The sequence below is a fragment of the Zootoca vivipara genome, chromosome 6, assembly GCF_965207765.1.
Source record: "Zootoca vivipara chromosome 6, rZooViv2.hap1.1, whole genome shotgun sequence".
Lineage (NCBI taxonomy): Eukaryota > Metazoa > Chordata > Lepidosauria > Squamata > Lacertidae > Zootoca > Zootoca vivipara.
In genome coordinates this window covers 76,619,984-76,634,469 of record NC_142589.1, presented here as the reverse complement: position 1 = coordinate 76,634,469, position 14,486 = coordinate 76,619,984, and the positions used below count along the sequence as shown (strand labels likewise).

The following is a 14,486-nucleotide window of genomic DNA, read 5'->3' as shown; positions in this document are numbered from 1 at the left end:
CTCTCTGATACGGTCCAATGGAAAGAGGAGCAAGATGTTTGGCACCAGCCAAGGAGTTGATGGAAAGAGGCGTACAAGGCACCATCCAGCTGCCTTAGGGACAACTTCAGATTTGTGTAGGGTTTACTCCAGAGCCTTTTCTTCTCCCAAAGATACCCTGCAAGGCAGCAGAGGGTTAGGATCAGAGTTCCCCTTCTCTTAGATGGGCCACCGTCCCACGTTGACGAGCCCCATCTGAAGTTTTTGGTATAAAATAGCCTGGGTGTCCTGAACTTTCAGCCCCCTAGCAACAAATAGTTCAGTTAATTGATGATAATAATAATAATAATAATAATAATAATAATAATAATAATAATAATAATATATTATTTATACCCCGCCCATCTGGCTGGGTTTCCCCAGCCACTCTGGGCGGCTTCCAACAGAAAAATGAAACATTAAAAGCCTCCCTGAACAGGGCTGCCTTCAGATGTCTTCTAAAAGTCTGGTAGTTGTTTTCCTCTTTGACATCTGTTGGGAGGGCGTTCCACAGGGCAGGCACCACCACCGAGAAGGCCCTCTGCCTAGTTCCCTGCAACTTGGCTTCTCGCAACGAGGGAACCGCCAGAAGGCCCTCGGTGCTGGACCTCAGTGTCCGGGCAGAATGATGGAGGTGGAGATGCTCCTTCAGGTATACTGGACCGAGGCCATTTAGGGCTTTAAAGGTCAGCACCAACACTTTGAATTGTGCTCGGAAATCTATTGCTTCCTTCTCCAACTGGTGCTGTTCTAGATGTTTTGGAAAACAGCTGTTGTGCTGGTTTGGACAGATGGTATTATTGTGATCTGGAATGTCTGATGTGAAAAAGGCTGACTTAGTATAGCATGCTGTTTCTAACAGACCAACCTGCCCCAAAATGCAGAGCATAAAGGCAACCGGCCTTCCCCGTCATCTCTCAGCACCTGGCATTCAGAGGTAGACTGCCTTTGAAGAGGGAGGCTCCACAAAGGCTTTCTGGCATTGGAAGGGGGTCCTGCAACATGGCTGCGTCCAAAATGAACTGGAGCTGTCTGGTAACAATGAAAGTGGCCTCACAGGCACCCCTCTGGCATTCCCACCGGCTTTGGAAGACGGCCTTGTTGAGTCTGTGCCAGGAATACAGTTTGCAAGGCAAAGAAGAGGAAGAAGAAAGGGACTTTGATTCCTGTTTTGTTCTTCTGTGCAGCCATGTGTACACATCCTTGCTTGCTGGTCCTGCTCATCCTCACAGGATTGTTTGTTTTCTGACTGCCCTCAAATCAGTCGCTTGCACCTGTTGCCAGAGGCACCACCCGCCATTTGCCCTCTTACGGCATGTCTGCCAGTTTGCCTCTTGTTGATGGCACTCGGTCTTAGAGCCTCACATGCTGAGCACCTGAGCTGTGCGGTCGGCAGCCTGTTGACGAAAACACAGTGATGTTTTTGCAAGTAGGAACAAGCCTTGCGGTGGCGATGCCTTGCGGGACTTGCACACTCACAGAAGAGGCCTGTTGCCGCAGCTGCAGACAGGGAAGATGTTTTCTCCCTCTTGGCTAAATGCCTCATGATTTAAAGCAGAGTTGAGCTTTCTATAAATAATTTAAAGCAGGCCTTACGCACTCCAGTGCTGAAAGGGTTCTTGGATTAAAGATGTATCGACTTGCCTGCTGGATGCCGAAGTGCTCTTGAAGAGGCAGGGAGGCTTTTAACCTGAACATGCATTTGGGAACCCCTTTTCTGAACCTTTTGCCTTATACCTGCATGGTGGTCATGCTGCTCCTGCAACCCACCTGGGATCGGGCCTTGACCTGCCATTTGAAGGCCAGGGGTCTAGCGGATGGCGTTGGATTTTCCTGCCAACTTCCGGTGTGGCTGCCAGGAAAAAGGTAAAGGTACAGGCACCCCTGACCGTTAGGTCATAGAGTTGGAATCATAGAGTTGGAAGAGACGACAAGGGCCATCCAGCCCAACCCCCTCCTAAGCAGGAAACACCATCAAAACATTCTTGACATATGCCTGTCAAGCCTCTGCTTAAAGACCTCCAAAGAAGACCTCTGCTTAAAGACCTCCAAAGAAGGAGACTCCACCACACTCCTTGGCAGCAAATCCCACTGTCGAACAGCTCTTACTGTCAGGAAGTTCTTCCTAATGTTTAGGTGGAATCTTCTTTCTTGTAGCTTGAATCCATTACTCCGTGTCCGCTTCTCTGGAGCAGCAGAAAATAACCTTTCTCCCTCCTCTATATGACAGGGGTCAGCAAACTTTTTCAGCAGGGGGCCGGTCCACTGTCCCTCAGACCTTGTGGGGGGCCGGACTATATTTTGAAAAAATATATGAATGAATTCCTATGCCCCACAAATAACCCAGAGATGCATTTTAAATAAAAGGACACATTCTACTCATGTAAAAACACCAGGCAGCCCCCACAAATAACCCAGAGATGCATTTTAAATAAACGAACACATTCTACTCATGTAAAAACATGCTGATTCCCAGACCATCCGCGGGCCGGATTTGGAAGGTGATTGGGCCGCATCCAGCCCCCGGGCCTTAGTTTGGAGACCCCTGCTATATGACATCCTTTTATATATTTGAACATGGCTATCATATCACCCCTTAACCTTCTCTACTCCTATTGATGCAGCCCAGAATTGCATTGGCTTTTTTAGCTGCTGCATCACACTGTTGACTCATGTCAAGTCTGTGGTCTACCAAGACTCCGAGGTCCTTTTCACATGTACTGCTCTCAAGCCAGGTGTCACCCATCCTGTATTTGTGCCTTTCATTTTTCTGCCCAAGTGTAGTACCTTACATTTCTCCTTGTTAAAATTCATCTTGTTTGCTTAGGACCAGTTGTCTAATCTGTTAAGGTCATTTTGAAGTGTGATCCTGTCCTCGCTCTATAGGCCGAGGGAGCTGGCTTTTGTCCGCATACAGCTTCCAGGTCATGTGGCCAGCATGACAAAGCCGCTTCTGGCGAACCAGAGCAGCGCACGGAACTGCTGTTTACCTTCCCGCCAGAGCGGTACCTATTTATCTACTTGCACTTTGACGTGCTTTTGAACTGCTAGGTGGGCAGGAGCTGGGACAGAGCAACGGGAGCTCACCCCGTCACGGGGATTCGAACCGCCAACCTTCTGATCGGCAAGACCTAGGCTCTGTGGTTTAGACCACAGCGCCACCTGCAAATTCTAAATCAAGAACAGGGAACCTCGGGCTTCAGGAGTGAAATACGCCCCACCAGCAGCAGCCCTGCTCTGCACTCTCCTCTAGTGTTTTTGTGTCAGGAGTGGGTAAGTAATAAATCACACGGGATAAGTGAACTCTTTATTAGGAGAAACAAGGTCTGCGCAGAAGTGCTAGGCCTACTGAGCACAGCAACTCTTCTCGGCAGGTCTTGTGGCACTTGTGGAGACTGAAGGCCTTCCCTCAGCTGCCTAAGTCTCCTCCCCAGGTCATTCCCAAGCAATCTGAGACTATGCCGGTGTGCCTGATTTTGATCCTCCCATTTCAGCCCTTTCCTGGTCCTGGGAGACCAGCAGGAGGAGAGCTCGCTGCAGCAGGAGGGGGAGACACCCTGGCTTCTTCACCAGCCGGTCTCATCTCTGCCTCCCTCCTCTCCTCCTCCTCCTGATTCTGGACTGCTCTCTGCCGCAGACTCTCCCAGCTCACTAAACCCTGTTACCTCTTCAGCTTCTGACATCTCTTCTGCAAAACATGGCAGTGTTTGTGTGCAGGGCCATCTTAAGCACATCTGGCACCATGGTGCAAAGATCCCTCTGGCACCCCCCCTTCTCGACCTTTTTTTAGGGCTGGAGGAGGCAGGCAGAGGCTGGAGGGTGGCTCCTCCTGTGGGGAAGAGGCAGCGGCTGGACATGGTGTCTCCCGGCTCAGCTGGCCTGCTGAGCGGGCCTGCGCCAAGCGAGCGAGGGCGTGTGCGCCACTCCTGTCTAGTGTTGGCTCGTCCCCCCCCCCCTTTTAGCCTTCTGGTGCCCCGCAGAATTCGGCGTCTGCAAGCTAAAAGGGAAAAAACCAAGCCAACGCTCGACGGGAGCAGTGCACACTCCCTCGCTCACATAGCGTGCTCGTTCGGTGTTCCCCGGACTCTTGCCTGGCGCCCTCCAGAAGTTGGTGCCCTGGCACCCCGCGCCACTAGCCTCTATGGGTAAGACGGGCCTGTGTTGCCTTCTGTTCATCACTGTGCTGTACCAGAAATACAGTAGTGGGCATCGTGCGCCCTTGGCTTTCTAGTATCCATTCCCATTGGCTTCCTTCTTGCTGAGCGTTTGTTTCTAACTTGTGATGATTAATCCACAATGGCCAACTTCTCTCTCCCTCCCTCCCATGAAAAGCCATTAGAGCATTTACGGTAAATTAAATTTCAGCCCGGGCCTCTCTTGCTCTCTCTGTGTCTTTAGTCTGTGTTTCCTGTTTGCCATGGGCCATTAATGACCCAATGGATCCATTGTAAAAGGCCCGGAGAGGGCTGAGAAATGTGGTTGTGAGTGACGTCGGTAGTAGCAGAACAGAATGTCTAATATGGTATCTTGCTTGCTTCATCTCCGGGTCTTGGGTTTGGCCTTGGAGACCTCCTGAGGACCCTGACGAAAACCCAGCCCACCCTGTGCCCGGTCACAGTATCATAGAATTGTAGACTTGGAAGCAAGGGTGCCAACTTGAACAACAAAATATTGTTGCCCTTGCCTCACTTAATTGATTGCATGACGCAGTGCACACACACCATTTGAATGGGAATGCCCATCAACTTTGTGGGGGCCCAGCCCCCTCAAAACCTCTCCTGTGGGGACTGAAGCCCCTACGGCCCCTGGGAGTTGGCTCCCATGCTTGCAAGGGACCCCCGAGGGTCATCTAGTGCAAGCCCCTGCAATGCAGAAATCTTTTGCCCAACATGGGACTCGAACCCACAACCCTAAAATTAAGAATCTCATGCTCTGCCAACTGAGCTAGACCCTGAACTCGGGCTTCGGCGAGTCTGAAGCCTAAAGTCTGAGCCTGCATAGACAGGGGGTGGGGGGTGGGGACTCTAGCCTTGCGGAGAGCAAGCTTTCATTACCTCCTTTAATTCTGCTGTCCACACTCCCCCCCCTCCTTCAATCTGGGTTTCCTCCTACCTACGCCCCTCCCTTTTCAGAGTAGCCTTGGTATGAGAAAATCCAGACAGAGGGAGGCAATAGAGTAAAGGCAAGTCACAGGATGTTCTCTATCCTCATTAAACGACAGCATAGACGAGCCCTTAGCTGGAGGCAACAACCCTCTGCGTGTCAACAAGGCCACCATAAACGAAGGGGAAACTTCTGTCTCTCTCTGGCCAACTTGAGGTCTGCTCCCTTTTCCCCCCAGCATCCCAGCAGCTTCCCTTTGGAAGCTGCTAACTCCCGTTACCTCTTATGGAATGAGCAGGCGCAGGATTGTCACACCGTTTTATTTTTAAGCACTGGTGCTTCCCCACCCCACCCTACCCCAATTCAGTTGCAAACTCGCCTTATCTCCTCCTCGCATTCTTTGTGGTTGCTGTCGCACGAAAATGTGACTCAGGCCTGGAGCAAAGCATGTGTCTCCCTTGACATCTATGCGCCTCAACTCCTTCTACCGCAGCCCCGTTTGTCCTCCCACGGAAGGGATAGAGCTGTTTGGTTAGGCAGGGCTCCTGGCTTGTGTGGGCTTCCTTCGAGCCCAAGATAGCATTCTTCCTAAAGCTGCTTTTTTGCATATATTTGTTTGTGTGGGGTGGTTTTTTTCCTGCCCCCTCCATGATCAGACATGTCTGCTGCTGCCTCTGGCCACATGGGATGGGTGCTGAGCTGTGGTCTAAACCAATGAGCCTCTTGGGCTTGCCAGTCAGAATGTCAGTGGTTCGATTCCCCATGATGGAGTGAGCTCCCATTGCTTTGTCCCAGCTCCTGCCAATCTAGCAGTTCGAAAGCACGCCAGGGCAAGTAGATAAATAGGTACCACTGCGATGGGAAGGTAAATGACGTTTCCATGCGCTCTGGACAAATGCCAGCTCCCTTGGCCGGAAAAGTGAGATGAGCGCCGCAACCCCATAGTTGCCTTTGACTGGACTTTGAAGGGCTGTCTGGTTCAGCTGAAAGACATTTCAAGTTAAAGAAGAAAGAGGTGGATGTGTGTATGGCTTCAAGTTCCCCATCTACACTGAGCCCCTTGGGTGGTAGATTGAAGCTCAAAGCCTTCCCCACTATGGCATCGTACTTGTATTTTAAGTCGTAGCCATCATTTTGAAACATGCGTCTATCAGATAAATTAGCATATGCAAAACGTATTTAGATCAGTGTCCTCTCATCTTCTGGCAGGGCATTTCCTCGGTTTTTTTTTGTTGGGAATGGAGTCACTGCCATGTTGCAGTCCTCTGCCGTTTCGTTCGGCTACCTGCGTAGGCAAGACCTGAGACGTCTTCCTGATAGGAATCTGTCCCTTGGGTGAGCCATGGGGACCAGCTCTAGTGACTGAACACATGGGAAAAGAGGATGGCAGTCAGATGCCTGTTGCCGGGAGGCCGTTGCGCGCTTGCGTAAGGATTCCATGAATGAGTGGAATTGCGTTGTATTTTGCAATATCGGGCAATGATTGCTGATACTGCTTGAGAAACCTGAAGGTGAGGCTGCTGCCATCTCTCATCGCATCCCAGCAGAAGCCTTGGCTCACTTCCTCTGACGCTTGCCCAAGGAGAAGAAGAAACCCAACCTCAGAGTCGATCAGGCAGGTCGGTGCCAGAATTCTCCCACCCACAGCCTCCACAAGTCTATGCCGGCCTTCTCCAACCTGAAGATGTTTTAGAGTACAACTCCAGCCTGCTTTGCACGTCACAGTAAACCGCAGCTAAGGTAAACGGTGGTTTAATCATAGAATCATGGCAGGGGGTTAGACTAGATGACCCTTGGCTTCCCTTCCAACTTTGCAATTCTATGATTCTATGACAAATCTCTCTCTCTCCCTAAACCCCCTAGACACCCACCCCAGGCTCTTCTGCAATCCACAGAGGTCAGCTCAGTTAAGCAACCCAGGTGAGCAAACGGAAGCGGTGTTTCACCTAACACATAATTAACCTGTTGCCAACTCCAAACAGATAAAGGTCACTCACACATAACACCTCTTGTTTTCTTTTTGGCTGAAACTGCTCCAGAAATGCAACGTGACCAGAAAAATTAAAACAATGCCAGCTAAGCTCGCCTCCTGTTTGCAACTGAGAAGAAAAAGTGGCCGTGTTTTTTGTGCACACAGGAAACGGCTGAACTCCTGAAATAAAGGTGCCAATTTTGAAGGTATTTTTAAAAAGGGCACAGGAAGACTGAGAATTTTCCTCATCTGTCTTTGCCTTATAGGTTTGTTGAAAAGGCTCTTTAGAAAACACCGGCACTGGACCTAGATAATAAGGGCTCCTGCCGCACTTGTTTAGATAACTTTGGGCACGGCACCCACTTGATTTTACAAATCTTGTTCTTCAGCTGTTTGGGAGGAAGAGGGACAACAGTCAGCAATAACCTTCAAACGCTTGCTAACAGACTTAACTTGTTTTGCACAAACAGCCCTCTTCGCCTGGGGTCTTTCCCACATCCTTCACGGTAACCTCCAGCTTTAACCATTAGCACGCTCTTCTTCCACCACCACCCCCCTCTCTGGAAATTTCCACGCAGTGTCCTTCTAAAGGGTGATGAATTTACACAGCGGCTGAGTCTCAGGAGCAACCCAAACCCTTGAACGGATTTGTTACTAGAGCATGGCTGTTTGGTTTGTTTCAATAAAGTACTGCTGTCAATTATGTGTCCCTCCCTCTAATAGCAAGCTCAAGTGGCTGAGTGCTTGTCCACTCCCCTGCAGTTTGGTTCATGAAAAGAAAGTGTGTTCTTCATTTTGCCTTATGCTGTGTTGGAATTGTTTGCATGTAAGCATCATATTGTTCCACACCGTTTATTTAAACACAAAAGAAACACAATGCAAATGACGCGAGGGGAAATCATCAATTGCATACTGTTTGTGGACTGAGAAATTGCATTTGCCGGCTCGATCCCTAATGGTTGCTGCATATGCAGGGAAAACTCTCTAGAATATTGTAGGAATTTTAAAGAGATCGTTTCTCAGGCGGCCCCCCAATAAGAACGATCCTGCTGTTTTGTTTAAAGATGCATGCCTTGTTTTCCATCGGAGTCTTCCTGCCCCATGAACCAAGCAATGATGGGCGAAACAAGTTCAAGGATCTTAAAGTTTGATTGTTGTTGTTTAGTTGTTTAGTCGTGTCTGACTCTTCGTGACCCCATGGAGCAGAATACACCAGGCACTCCTGTCCTCAAAAAGTTTGATTAGGTGACCATTATAACTAATGGAGTAACACGCGTCTATTCTAGGCTTAGTGGAACCTTGATCTGGAGAAATATGGGGGTGAGATTGTTACATGTCACATGTCTGTTTATGTTCCAGCACAGTCTGCTGGGAACTTCCGTTGTGTACAGCTTTTGCTTTTGAGACTCTCTCTGAGGAGACGACATGTTTTTCTTTGTCCTGATTTATGCTTAATAAATCTGCTTGTGATTCTGCTTTCAGAAGCCTCTCCACACCGCTTCTATTCGCGCAGCGTGCTGCTAATTTAGTGTGCTCAGACTTCTGAAGTCTGAGTCGCTGGCTACGTCGCTCCAGAGATGGATCGACCAGCACGTCGGCTGGAAGGGCATGATCCAGCTGGGGGCTAGCCAGCTGGCCTCTTGACGCCTCTGGATGCTGACAACAGGGGATGTACTGCAACATTTTATTGCAGGCTATACTTGTAAAATACCTACTGTTGTGCTCAGTGCTATTTTTATGGAAAAAGAGGTGCCAGAACGTACCATGAAAGCCTCCCTTGTTCTCTTAAAATGGCAATGGTGCCCACCTGAGAGGTGCCAGAACTGAGTTCCCGCTGGGGGGGGGGCAAGCTCTGGTTTTGGTAGACACTGAGCAGAGTTCTAAATAGCTACTTCTAAAGCTTTCCGAAAGTTGGTTCTCCTTTGTTGCCTGTCAGAAATTTGGGGTATCTGTGGACGACGGGAGGAGGGCGTGCAAAACGAAGCAAGCTTGCAACTTTTCTCGACCTTTTTAAAAAATTTATTTGAAAGTGTCAAGGGTAATTACAACTGCCACGTGAACAAAACAAGTGGGAATGGAGGTTATATAAAAGAAGACCCCCTGTTTATGAATCAAAGGTCAAACCTCCATAAAACCAGCAGCTGAGATGAAGGCGACGCAACAGACTTGTTGGATTAGCAGGTCCTTCCAAAAATATTACAAATTTCTCGGGGACATGTGTGAAGGAAGAATCTTAGGTAACTGGTTTTGCACCTTCTGGAGCGACTCGGTCACAAGGGAGTCATAAACCAAATACCTTTACAGCTAAGCACCTAGCTCAGCCATTGGCTATTGGAATTTGCGTACAAAGGACACCTATGTATAAACATGACCAAGCGGATTAAATTGCCAAACTGAAATATGCAATTTAAAGCTCAAAGAGAGCATAGCTGTGGCCTTTCCTTTTATCCCCCAACGCCACTCGCGAGCAATTTTGTGGTCTCTGCTGTCACCGGCTGTGGCGATCAGCCTAAAGTTAAGCCAGGTTACTAAGGGTTAATCCAAATAGAACTGTTAGAACCCAAGGGGGTGGGCTCTGGCAGAGTATAAAAACCCCACCCCTGGAGTCAGTTAGTCAGTTGGTAACAGGGGCGTAGCCAGGATCAAAACTAGGGGGGGGCAAGCCATGGTCGTTCAGGGGCGGGGCCAAGGCAGGAAGGGGAGGGGCCACGAAGTGGGCGGGGCTAAAGGGCCAGCGGGCCTGATGACATCGTGGCGGTGGCAGCAGCGGCCACCTTGTGCTTCTGGGGCTGGTAGCGTTGGCGGCTACCCTGCTTGGCTGGAGAGGACGGGAGGGTCGGGCGGGCGAGAGGGGGTGACAGGGCGGGCGAGGGCGAGGCAAGGCACGGCCGCAGCCACGACGGCTCCGAGGCGTTGCTGCATATCAGCATAATATTTCAACCATGGTTCAAGCCCCACCTTAGGAAAAAAATCCTGCATTGCAGGGGGTTGGACTAGATGACCCTTGTGGTCCCTTCCGACTACAATTCTATGATTCTATTGATATATTACCATAGCATATGCATCATTCTGCTTTCTTGAATTGTCCTACTCCTAGGCATAGCATCCAACTCCTAGAGGCCTAGGTGCCCCCCCCCCAATTACTGGTAAATACCGTATTTGAAAGAGTCATCCCCCCATGTTGATGGGCTTTCTATGTGGGGCTTATCTGCCCCCCCATATTTTATTAAGGATGGAAGAGGGAGGGAAGGAAGGAAGAAATAGAGAGAGAGATAACTCATATTTGTGGGTGTCTCTGGATGACGCTGTGATGCTGGAACTCTGCAGCAAGAGGACAGGAGGGTCGGGCAGGCGAGAGGGGGTGGCAGGGCGGGTGAGGGCGAGGCAAGGCATGGCCGCAGCCACGACGGCTCCGAGGCGTTGCTGCATATCAGCATAATATTTCAACCATGGTTCAAGCCCCACCTTAGGGAAAAATCCTGCATTGCAGCGGGTTGGACTAGATGACCCTTGTGGTCCCTTCCGACTACAATTCTACGATTCTATTGATATATTACCATACCATATGCATCGTTCTGCTTTCTTGAATTGTCCTACTCCTAGGCATAGCAGCCAACTCCTAGAGGCCTAGGTGCCTCTCCCCCCCCCCAATTACTGGTAAATACCGTATTTGAAAGAGTCATCCCCCCATGTTGATGGGCTTTCTATGTGGGGCTTATCTGCCCCCCCCCGTATTTTATTAAGGATGGAAGAGGGAGGGAAGGAAGGAAGAAATAGAGAGAGGGATAACTCATATTTGTGGGTGCCTCTGGGTGACGCTGTGATGCTGGAACTCTGCATGTACAGGAGCCTTGTAAGCAGCTTTCTCTCTGCTTGATTTACAGCAGGCACGTCCAACAGGTAGATTGTGATCTACCAGTAGATCACTGGATGTCTGTGGTAGATCACTGGTAGGTCACTGGCACCCCTAAAAAAAGCTCACCCAAAATTTTCCTCCTCCCTCAAAAAAGTTGAACTATGACCTGAAGCCCTAAACAAAAATGGGCCTCCCTCCCTCCTAAAAGAAGCTCAACAAGTTTGACCTAAACCCCAAAAAACAGGGCTTCCCTTCCTTAAAAAAAACCTCAACAGCTTTGACCTGAACCCCCCAAAAGGGGGTAGATCACCCCCAGTTTTAAACTTTGAGTAGATCAGAGTCTCTTGGGAGGTGGCCACCCCTGATTTACAGTATACAGATGCAGGAGGAGGGGCAGACTGGAACACCAATGCTTTTTATAAACATCACTGTGTCTGTCAAAGCTACAGCCTCCCCCCTTTCTTATTCACTTCTTTTTAGCCTGGTAGAGCCACCTTAGTCAAATTGAATCCTCTGAGTCTGCACCCTCATTAAATCGCCAATAGAACTCTTAATGCTCCTGAATGCTCATTAACAGCTCCCACTTAAGAACAATAGGGTGAAATGGTCAGCTATCGAATCTTGCCTGGGGATATATGCTCCATTGTCTTAACTGCTTAACTACTGGTAGCCACTTTGCTTTATTTATTTGATGTGTTTTTGTTACTGCTGTGTCCCCCCCCCCCAGCAACCGGAGACTTAGCTGCTCTTGCTAAAGCAAAGCCCTTTCCACTTCAGTTTTTGGAGGGGAAAAGTGCTGGTTATGATCTGTAAAATACATTAATTTTTTTGCTTCTGGGGGGGGCAGCTGCCCCCTCCTGCCCCCCTGCCTACGCCCATGGTTGGTAATCAGTTGGAGAAGTAGTCAGTTGGTTGTTAGTAGAGATAAAGGGTAAAGGGACCCCTGACCATTAGGTCCAGTCGTGACCGACTCTGGGGTTGCGTGCTCATCTCGCATTATTGGCCGAGGGATCCAGCGTATAGCTTCCAGGTCATGTGGCCAGCATGACAAAGCCGCTTCTGGCAAACCAGAGCAGCACATGGAAACGCCGTTTACCTTCCCGCTGTAGTGGTTCCTATTTATCTACTTGCATTTTGATGTGCTTTCGAACTGCTAGGTTGGCAGGAGCTGGGACCAAGCAACGGGAGCTCACCCCGTCACAGGGATTCGAACCGCCGACCTTCTGATCAGCAAGCCCTAGGCTCAGTGGTTTAGCCCACAGTGCCACCTGGGTCCCCGTTAGTAGAGATAGAGCTGGTTTAATAGTGAGGTGAGGCATAGATGGTGTGTGTTATTAATCAGTCAGGATAAAGAGTTTGTGTGCTTATTTACAAATACATTTAGTTGTCTTTAGCGGTAATAGGCCGGTAATAGTTATATTTAGAGGTAATAGGCCGGTATAAGAAACATCTTTTATTTGTAACAATCTTAAGACGAATACTGAAATCATTACGCTTATGTACCAACAATAAAGCAACATCTTTTTACTTTCACACTATCCTGGTCTGAAGTGCTTTTAAGTGACAGCAGATATTTTATTTGGTCGGCGCAGTCATCAATAGACCGTAAAACTTCTGGGGGTGCTGCGCAGGTCAGGGTGACCGCAACACCGGCTTATCTTGATCTGCAGGGAGAAAACTCAGATTGCAACCAGCTGAACACCCCAAATGAGGCAATAATTATGGGGGGGGGAGTAATTGTTTATGCAAATCTCTGTTTCGGCATCAACCCCCTCCGTGTTTCACGATCCTCGAGGACCGCTGAAGACTGTGCTTTCGGTGAGGTGCTTGAGAAGTTCCGTATTTTGGAATTGTCGGCTAAACATAGGCTGTGAACACACCATACATTTAAAGCACACACAGCCCCACCCCCCAAATAATCATTCTGGGAACTGTAGTTTGTTAAGGGTGCTGGGAATTTAGATCTGTGACTGGGAAACTACAGATTCCCAGTATTCTTTGGCGGTGGCAGGAGAAGGTGCTTTAAATGTATGGTGTACATAGAATTTGGCATCGGGGATGGGGTGGTGCTCTATAGTGGTGCTGGGAGACCTGTTTCTTTTGGGATAGCTCATTTGGTAGAGCAGGAGACTCTTAATCTCAAGGTTGTAGGTTCGACTATCACACTGAGCAAGAGATTCCTGCATGGTCCCTTCCAGCTCTATGTGATTCTAACAGCGAAGACCCCTGGGAACTTTGCTCATAGAAGTTCTCTCTCTCTCTCTCCTCCCCTCCTATTTTTTATCCCTCTTTCTACTCTGACACCTACCCTTTGAACTCTTCCAACCCATCAGAGATTAGAATCATAGAGTTGGACGAGACCACAAGGGCCATCCAGTCCAACCCCCTGCCAAGCAGGAAACACCATCAAAGCACTCTTGACATATGCCTGTCAAGCATCTGCTTAAAGACCTCCAAAGAAGGAGACTCCACCATACTCCTTGGTAGCAAATTCCACTGTCGAACAGCTCTTACTGTCAGGAAGTTCTTCCTAGTTTGAATCCATTGATCCGTGTCCGCTTCTCTGGAGCAGCAGAAAACAACCTTTCTCCGTCCTCTATATGACATCCTTTTATATATTTGAACATGGCTATCATATCACCCCTTAACCTTCTCCTCTCCAGGCTAAACATACCCAGCTCCCTAAGCCGTTCCTCATAAGGCATCGTTTCCAGGCGTTTGACCATTTTGGTTGCCCTCTTCTGGACACGTTCCAGCTTGTCAATATCCTTCTTGAACTGTGGTGCCCAGAACTGGACACAGTACTCCAGGTGAGGTCTGACCAGAGCATAATACAGTGGTACTATTACTTCCCTTGATCTAGACGCTATACTCCTATTGATGCAGCCCAGAATTGCATTGGCTTTTTTAGCTGCTGCATCACACTGTTGACTCATGTCAAGTTTGTGGTCTATCAAGACTCCTAGATCCTTTTCACATGTACTGCTCTCAAGCCAGATGTCTCCCATCCTGTATTTGTGCCTTTCATTTTTTTTTGCCTAAGTGTAGTACTTTGCAATTCTCCTTGTTAAAATTCATCTTGTTTGCTTTGGCCCAGTTGTATAATCTGTTAAACAGATTAGATTACTTGCAGTGAGAGACAGTGTACATTTGCCAGAGGTCCAAGCCAAGGACTTTCAAGGTGCTTTTCAAATGAGGCTGAGGGTCTCAGTTAACTGTAATTTGTCAGAGTAATTCCCCTTCTCCTTCTTAGTGGTGGCCCCAAAATGGTTTTTTTCCTGCCATACCTCCAACCCCTTCCCTTCTGCCATACAAGAAACACCACCCACCCCTTGCTTCAGATGGCCTCGCAAATATTTATCTTGCTGCCCAGGCTTCCCCCAACCCTCTAATTCCCAAAATTATCACCAAATTCCTTTTTTAAAAAAAAATTAAGCAGTTCTACTGGGGGTTTACGAAACACTTTCTAACATCGTGTTTTTGCAAATGGCTTAGAGGTTTTTTTTCCTCTTTATAAAGTTGCACTTTACAACTGCT

General features: G+C 48.7%; 1 long non-coding RNA gene across 1 annotated transcript; it reads left to right on the top strand.

Moving 5' to 3' along the window:
• Positions 1-4,219: 4,219 nt before the first annotated feature.
• LOC118087704 (uncharacterized) lies at positions 4,220-8,574 on the top strand. Its single transcript, XR_009557723.2, has 2 exons — positions 4,220-6,861; positions 6,985-8,574. It is a non-coding gene; the product is annotated as an uncharacterized LOC118087704 (long non-coding RNA).
• The last annotated feature ends 5,912 nt before the right edge of the window (positions 8,575-14,486 follow it).